General features: G+C 39.2%; 1 non-coding gene across 1 annotated transcript; it reads right to left on the reverse strand.

Moving 5' to 3' along the window:
• Nucleotides 1–1,090: 1,090 nt before the first annotated feature.
• Nucleotides 1,091–1,162, reverse strand: TRNAG-UCC (transfer RNA glycine (anticodon UCC)). Its single transcript has one exon. It is a non-coding gene; the product is annotated as a tRNA-Gly (tRNA).
• Nucleotides 1,163–9,330: the final 8,168 nt, after the last annotated feature.

A 9,330-nucleotide genomic window follows, 5' to 3' on the forward strand; every position in this document is an offset into this window, starting at 1 on the left:
GGAAACAAATAAATTTGCTGATGTATTTTCTGTATTTACACAAGTATGTATAAGGCAAATATCCCTCCTTTGTTCTTTTGTTGCAGGAAAGAGAGTGGGGTATGAGAGGATGGTAATGTCCCAGGTCTCGGGGGGCACAGGTTTGATCTCTGATTGGGGAACTAAGATCCCACATGCTGCACAGCCAAATAAATAAATAAAACAATTGCAAGTCCTGTTCAAAGCCTCTCTCCTCTTCCAAGTTTAGCTCTGTCCTAACTATGCATCTCTTCAGTGATTCTCACCTCCTGATATTCACACCCTCATGCAATCCCCTCCCACACCAAAAAAGGGCTCACATGTATAAGGGCATGGCAGAAATTATGGCATATGACTTTCAAAACTGATATGTTGGCTTCTGACTTGTTCTTTATTGATTCACTTGCTCTGGGGATGCCAGCAACCATGTCTTGAATACACTCAAGCAGCCTTATGGAGAGTTCCAAATGGTGAAGAACTGAGGCCTCCTGCCAACAGCCAACCTCAGCTCCACAGACACATGAGTGAGCCACCTTGAAAGTAGATTCTCCAGGCCCAGTCAAACCTTCAGATGACTGCAGCCCTTGCCAACATCTAGACTATAATATCTTGAGAGACCCTGAGCCAGTAACACCCAACTAAACAACTCCCAAATTCCTGATCACAGAAACTTGTTGGAAAAGACATGTTTATTTTTGGTTTAGGCTGCAAATTTTAGAGTAATTTGCTAGGCAGTGATCGATAACTAATACATCCACTTATTCCCTTTGCTGCCTCCGGCTTCTCCAAGGTCAAGTTAGAGGAGGCAGAATTAGAAAATATGGGACTAATAACTTACCTAATTGGTGGTATTGTAATCTGGTACAGCCCAAATACTGACTCTCTTGCTGGGATGCAGGCTATGAACTCTTTAAGAGACTCTGCTTGGATTCTGACAAGGGCAAAGTACTGTCTGTCTTTACTTATTTATTCATTCATTCAATCTATCTATCTATCTGTCTATCTCTCTATCTATCTACTCCAGGTCTTAGTTGCAGCATACAGGATCTTAGTTGCAGCATGCAGGACGTAGTTCCCTGACCAGGGATTGAACCTGGGCCCCTGCATTGGAAGTGCAGAGTCTTAACCACTGGACCACCAGAGAAGTCCCTGCCTTTACTCTCGTAATGCCCCTCCCCCTCAGCAACTGCCCGTGTGGTGGGAATCACAGTCTCCTATTGCTGAGGTCCCCTCACCCTGGCAGGCTTCACTCTGGGACAGGATACTTAGATGGTCACCCAGAGCCCTGTTACCATTCTTTGATGTCCATTTAACCTAAGGGAAACACCTATAAAGTTGCAGTGCAAGATGATGGATATGTAGGAAGACGCCCTATTACCTTCCATTCTCCAGTGGAGGAGGCACAGGTTTCTAGGCTCATGGATGCTCCCAGATTCGAGGGCACATATATCAAACTCTTCCAAGAACCTTCTCACCATTCTATATGCCAGTGACTTCACCAGGATGAGTCCATGACTTTGGTAGTTCATTAGGTGCCCAGCAGAGGAGGGAAATGCCCTTTCCCATACTTGTAGACACCTCTAGTCTTTCCCAGTTATCTTGTTGAAGCCCTCTTCTGTTGGCTTGGTGTGGGGTAAGTAATCCTCCCCTCTTCTGGCTTGATGTGGAGAAAGAAGTCCTCAAAGGCTGTCTGTGTTGGAAGTTTGCATGACAGAACTTAGAACTGTAGTCTAGTTTATCTTCAGAAGGGGCTTTGTATTTCTACAGTAATGTTCTTAATTTTGGTTGCTATTGGTCACTGGTTGGTATGTGAATTCAAATTTAAATGGAGCTGAGGAAAATGCACACTGAACTTGACCTTTTTCCAGTAATGCATGGACATCATTCTTAGTGTTTTGTGTGACAATCCAGACTGCATATTGCATACATTTTAGAAACATTATTAAATCAATTTCAAATTATAATAAAATATATTAAAATATAAAAATTTCTCTTAGAGTGATACTACTTTTACATGACAACTAGATTCTTTGTGTTTGTGTTTTGTTTGTTTTCCTTTCCAAGATTGGAATGGCAGTTTGGAGAGAAGAAAATTCATAAGATTTTAAGTCAGATAAATCTAGATTAAAAATGTGTACTCCCACTTGCTTATTAAATTAACCTCAGCTCTCTGAGCCTCTCATTTGTTATTTGGAGACAATCATGTTTATTCTGAAAGATTTTTGTGAGGATAAAAGATGATATAAGGTACTTAGAATAGCTTCTGGGAAAGAGACACTCAACAGAGTGCAGCTAGTACCAGTTATTGTCATTATGAAAGTATATAGAGCTTTTACACAGTTGAAATATAAACTAGGCTAAATTTTGAGTTCTAATTTTTTGAATTTATCTAAACTTGTTTCAAAAATGTTTTCCATGTGTTCCACAATAATCATACTTTCATTTCAATGACTGTAAAATATTCCAACATATTGATATTTTATAATTTATAAGCATTCTCTATTCCCTAAAATTTAGGATATTTATAGTTTAACGCTTTTTCATTCTTGCAGTTTCAAATTATGTGCTATAAACATCTTCATACATATAGCTCTTTTTTCTTATGTTAAATTACTTCTCTGAGATAAAACTCCAGTTGTGGAATTACCACAGTGGGTGAGAGTGCATGAATATTTTTATGACTTTATATGTAATCTCTACTGGAATATAGGGCACTGTCAAAATTATTTGTTATTCCCAGGAAACCTCCCCCTATGATTCAAGAGTTCCCATGAGGAAAGGACTATGGTCTATTTGTCTCTGTATCCAGGAGTTGAGCATGGTCCCTGAAACAGAGAGGATACTAAAGGAAAGAATGAATAAATCTTAACTACTGAAACAGACTATTACATAAACTAGGCAGCTAGCAAAATGGAGTCTGTTTAAACAGGAAAAAAAAAAGGCTGCAATCACAAGGACCAGTCAAAACACTATTCAAAGAAGTGGGAATAGGACCATTCTGAGCTACATTCAGCCAGATGGTGACATCAACCCCATATATGCTAAAATGCTGGCCAGAGGGTTTTCAGTATAAGAAGCACTGAGCAGTCCCTGGATAGCTGAGAAGCCCACTTGGATAAACTGATTGATGGCCTTTACTCTTCTTTTCCTCTAGGAGCACAAGAATGATAATACCTGGCTTTCCAAGGTTCTTCTGGGAAGCATTCTCAAGATTTTCAGCCTCAGAGGTCATCTTTTCTTTTTTAAAAAGCTTTATCTCTAACCTGTAATGGTAGAGAATTTTTCTCCCCTTTAATTGTGATATATAACCCATGAGCATAAAAGGACACACAATATAAATGTATAAAGTATAAAAAGTAGTTAGAAAACAAAGTCCCAGGTAACTACAACCCAAGTCAAGAAAGACAAGACACTGCTAGCAGCCACCACACTTCCAAGGGCCCTTTCCTTTTCACACTGCCTTTTCAACCCCTTCTCAGAGGTGATCCCCATTGTGACTTATGGCAATCACTTCCTTATCTTTATGTATAATTTTATCACTTGTGTATCTGCATTAGTTTCCTATTGCTGCTGTAACAAATGACCACAAACTTGGTGGTTTGAAACAATACAAATTTATCATTTTAGAGTTCTGTAAGTTACAAGTCCAACACAAGTCTTGCTGGGCTAAAGTTGAGGTGTCAGCAGGGCTGTGTTCCTTTCTGGAGGCTCTAGGGGAAAATCTCCTTGCCCTTTCCTGCTTCTAGAGGCTGGCCAAATTCTTTGGCCATGGCTCCCTTCCTCCATCTTCAAAATGAGCAATGTACCATCTCTCTGACCCTTCTTCCATTGTCACATCTCTTTCTCTGACTCTTAATTCTCACTTCAAAAGACCCTTGTATTACATTGAGTCTACCCAGATAATCCAGAAGAATCTCCCCCATCTCCAGATCTCTAACGTTAAGAACAGCTGGAAGGTCCCTTTGACATGTAAAGTAACATATTACAAATTCTGAGATTACAGAGTGGAAATCTTGGCGGGGGTTGGGGGAGGCATAATAGTATTTTGCCTAACCACAGTAACCATCTCCAAATCCGTGGTTTAGTGTGACCTGTTTTTTACAAAAAATGGAGACAGTCTCTTTGTATTCAAGTGTGTCTTGATTCTTTTCCTCAACATTATGTTTGTAAGATTCACCCACATTCCCCATAGCTGTAGCTCATGTTCATTGTATGAATATACAATTAATAGACAACTGGGTTATTTCCAGTCTGGAGGCCATTATGAACTACACCATTATGAACATTGCCATTCGTGTATACTTGTACACGTATGCACACATTTCTCCAAGAAAGTATATTTGCAAGAGTGAAATTGCTAAGTCTAAAGTTATGTGTGTCTTCAACTTGACAAGGTAATGAAAATTGTTTTCCAAAGTAGTTATTCAAATTTACACTCCCAGGAATAGTGTCTGAAAGCTCCCACTGCTCCACATTCCTCACTCAACATGTTATTGTCAGATTTTCAATTTTTGTCAGTTGAGTGGGTATACAATAGTATCTCCTTGTGGCTTTAATTTGTATCTTATGATTAATAATGAGAGCATATTTTCATATGTTCATTGGTCATTTGAATTTCTTCTTCATGAAGGAATTGTCCACACATTTAGCCCATTTTTTAACTGGGTTGTTTTTTCCTTATTAATTTTCAGGAGGCCATTATATCTTCTAGATACAACTCTTTGTCATTTTTAAGTCTTCAAATATTTTATCTAAGTCTGTGTCTTTTTTTTTTACTGTCTTTGTAGTGTTTTTGATGAAGAATGTCTTCATCTTAATGTAGGTTAATTTATCAATTTTAACATTTATGGTTAGTGTTTCCTTTTTAAGAAAACATTCCCAATGCTGAGGTCATAAAGATGTACTTATATATAACCTTCTAAAAGCTTTCCAGTTTCGCTTATCATGGTTGGGTCAATAATCCATCTAGAATTGAATTTTGGTATGGTGCCATGTAGGGGTTCAATTTTATTTCACTTTTTATGGCTATCCAATTGACCCTGTAGTATTTATTAAACAGACCGATTCTGCAGTGCCAACTTTCTCACAAATCAAGTGCCCATATATGCAGGAGTCTGTTTCTGGATTTTCTATTCTATCTCATTGTTCAAGTTCACCACCATTGCAAAAGCACCACACTATTATAATAACCATAGTTTTATAATAAGTAATATCTAATGACAGAGTAAGACTTCCCATTTTGTTCTTCAACATAGTCTTAGCTGTTTGTGAAATAAAATTCATATTTTATGGCAAGACATGAAAAATTTAAACAAAAAATTTTCTCTGCCCTTTGACCTCCATTCTCTCCTCTACTGTGCATTGTGTATCTATATTACGCATCGACCAAACCTCCCGCAGCAGCAGAAATACCTGTTCAATCATAAAGAGCAACATTCTCCTAGCATCAATAAGACAACTCCTTAAAAGATAACAATTTTGATCTGGTAAGGGGTCACCATGACACACCACTCTGTACTTGCACATCTGGATTGTGTAAACTGTTAATAATGTCATTTAATATACAGCCCTCTGTCTGAAAAAACTAATATAACTGTGCTTTGACTTCTAATGGGCGGAACAGTTCTTGGAGCTGTCTAAGGAGCTGTTCCTGAGTTATAATCCTCAATTTGGCTCAGATAAAATTTTCCATTTCTTTCTTAGATCAACTGATTAATTTTTGATTGACATGTTCTTAACCCTTCCATGTGTAGATAAATTTTAGAATCAGATTGTCACTATATAAACACATTGCATTGGGCTTCCCTGGTGGCGCAGTGGTTGAGAGTCCGCCTGCCAATGCAGAGGACGTGGGTTCGTGCCCTGGTTCGGGAAGGTCCCACATGCCGCGGAGCGGCTGGGCCCGTGAGCCATGGCCGCTGGGCCTGCGTGTCTGGAGCCTGTGCGCCGCAACGGGAGAGGCCACAACAGTGAGAGGCCCTCATACCGCGAAAAAAAAAAAAACACATTGCATTGAGTCTATAGGTCAGTTTGGGGAAAATTAAAGTTTTTACAGTACTAAGCATTTTAGGTCATGAACATGACACATCCCCTCATTCAAATAGGTTTCTTTAGTTTCCCTCAATAAAGTTTTATAATTGTCCCCATGCACTTCTTGCATATCTTTTGTTAGACTTATTACTTAGGCTCATGGTATTTTCTGATGCTTTTATATTAAAGGGTATCCTTTTTCAAATTTTATTTTCTGATTTTTGCTGTTATATAGAAATATTTGATATTAATAAGCCCTGTTATTGGCCCTAATATTTTTTCTACAGATTAAAATTTTTTTCCATATATACAGATTATCTCCAAATAATAATAGTATATTATCTTCTCCTATCCTTATGCTTTTTACTTATCTTTATTGCCCCTTTTACTGGCTAGAACTGTTAGTATTTAATAAAAGTACTGCTGTTACGCTTCTTTGTTTTGTCTTGATTTCAAAGGGAAAACATTCAATATTTAATTATTAAATATAATTGCAGTGGGATTTTTTATAGATATATTTCTTTTTCAGAATAAGGAAGTTCTGGTTTGGTGTTTTGACACTGAAATATTGTTTCATTTTAGCATATTAGTCTATATTGATTGAGAAGATCATGATTTTTCTCTTTGAACTTATTAATATAATGAATTACATCAATTAATTTTCTAATTAATTCTTGGGATTATACCCAACATATAATTTATGTATTGCTGGATTTGATGTTATATTTTGTTTAGACTGCTTGAATATATTATCAAAGTAAGATTTGTGTTTCTGGTTCCAGAACAAGATGGTGTAGATTCACTTTTCCCTGCTCTTCTTCTCTAAATACAGTGAAATACCTGGAAATTATTCAACAGACAATGACAAAGAGAACTCTGAAAGCTGTGCAGAAGGTGGACTGTCTAAGGATCTCAGGACTTGAGGAATGACAACATGGTAAATTCACTGGGTTGTTTGTTTACTTTTTTAATCTCCCATATACCCCAGACTAGACACCTAAAACCTAAAAGAGAGACCTATACAGAGTTACCAACAGGCATTGACTAAAATAGAAAAGCCCCAAAGGACTAGGAAAGGGCAAGCCCAGCAGAGGCCTAGTGAGGAGCCTAACCCCTGTTCCAGCACTGGTGGGTTGTCATTCAGCCATGCCAGCCCCAGCCATGCCACAGTCAGGCACTAGTATGTGGCTCAATCTGTTTACAGAAGCAGCAGCAGCAGCAGCAAAGCCCTAACAGGCCGGCACACCATTCTCCCCGAGCAACACACGGAGTCAGATTAGCCTGCAGCAGCAATACCACCAAAGTCCCAGGCCATCCTGAAACTGCAGAACTCATCTCAGGATTCAGTGAAGCTCAGGTTCTTTATGTCTCAGCACAGAATGAATTCAGCAAGAGGCAAAGTGACAGGTAAGTAGTAGATTTATTACCATAGGATGCTTATGAAGGATGCCAGTGGGGAGGCAAGAAGGTTCTGCCCCAAGAACTAAGTGGGCTGTGTTTTTATAATCAAAGGAAAAGTTGGGAGGGAGAGAAGACCACCTTCTTCCTCTTCCCTTGTAAAGATGTTACAGGAAAATGGGGAGCGAGAGGATGGTCACGTCCCAGGTCTGGGATGGGCTGCCAAGTGAGGGTCCTTGGCTTTGCGCAGGAAAGAATTCAAGAGCAAGCCAGAGTAAAATGAAAGCAGAGGTACACATTCCACAGGCACAAGACATATGTAGAACACATCCTCTTGCTTACTGTGAACATTTAAACATCTTCCCATCTTAGATCTTCTCACCAATTTCATTTGCAATTTTTTTAAGTGCTTAGAATATAGTTTGAGTGAGGTTTTAAAACTCATTTTAGATCAACAATATTCTCTCTTATAATATCTTTACCCATTTTCAATTTCACTTTTCTCCTACCATTTTAAATCCACAAACATTCTTTGTAGCAAACAAGTAAAACAGGATTTGAATTCAAATTTCTTTGTCATCTTCTAACTTTGTGTCATAGACCTCCAAAAGAGGCTTATTTCTTTCTTAATAGTGAAAATTTTCTTTGATTATCTTAGCATTTGGGACAAACCTTCAGATATCTCCAGGCCTTAAATATTTTTAGAAGAAAGAATTTGATTTTTCAGGCAGAGTAGTGGGGTCTATGTGTAGAACTGGTAACAGCTATAACAGGAAAAGAGACAAACTATGATAGACTAAAAGAGAGAATAGATAAGAAAGCTAAAATCAAGTTAACGTGCCCTTCTTAGACCTGTTGTTACTGAATGCAAGTTCATGTGAAACCGTGCAAAACCCAAATTAGGACTTGAGCCCACGGCCTTTTAATTGAGATCACACACCTGGTCTCATGACTTAATGAAGCTCAGCTTCTTGATGTCTCATCGCAGAAAGGATTCAGTGAGAGACAAAGTGATAGGTAAGAAGTGGATTTATTTAGAGAGAAACACACTCCACAGATAAAGTGTGAGCCATCTCAGAAGGCGAGAGCCCCCAGAATATGGTGGTTAGTTTTTATGGGCTGGGTAATTTCATAGGCTAATGAGGAGGAGGATTATTCCAATTATTTTGGGGAAGGGGCGGAGATTTCCAGGAATTGGGCCACTGTCAAGTTTTTTTGTTTTTTTTTTTTGCGGTACGCGGGCCTCTCATTGTTATGGCCTCTCCCGCTGTGGAGCACAGGCACCGGAAGCGCAGGCTCAGCAGCCATGGCTCACGGGCCCAGCCGCTCCGCGGCATGTGGGATCCTCCCAGACCAGGGCACGAACCCGTGTCCCCTGCATTGGCAGGCGGACTCTCAACCACTGCACCACCAGGGAAGCCCCACTGTCAAGTTTTTGATCTTTGATTGTTGACCTCAGAACTGTCATGGTGCTGGTGGGTGTGTCACTTAGCATATGCTAATATATTACAATAAGTGTATAATGAGGCTCACTGGAAGTCAGATCTGCCATCTTAGACCTAGGTTGTTCTAACCAGTTTTTGTCATGTCCTATGGCTATGTCATTCTTCTAAAAGTTGTGCCCTGCTCCTTTCCCTCCTGTTTCAGTAGGGCATATGGACTGGTGTCTCCTCTCTCCTTGATCTTTCCCGAATTCTTCCAGTTGTTGGTAGTTTGTTAGTTCCATGTTCTTTACCAAGACCTCCTGTTGTAATGTAACTCATGCAAGTGGTTATTATCTTGCCTGCCCAGGGATGGCAGTTTCAGTCAGTGGTTCCCCTAACATAAGCACCATGCACATTCTCATAAATTTGTTTGTTTTTCTTTATTGATCTGTCTTTGGCC

This window comes from Mesoplodon densirostris, chromosome 9, assembly GCF_025265405.1.
Source record: "Mesoplodon densirostris isolate mMesDen1 chromosome 9, mMesDen1 primary haplotype, whole genome shotgun sequence".
Lineage (NCBI taxonomy): Eukaryota > Metazoa > Chordata > Mammalia > Artiodactyla > Ziphiidae > Mesoplodon > Mesoplodon densirostris.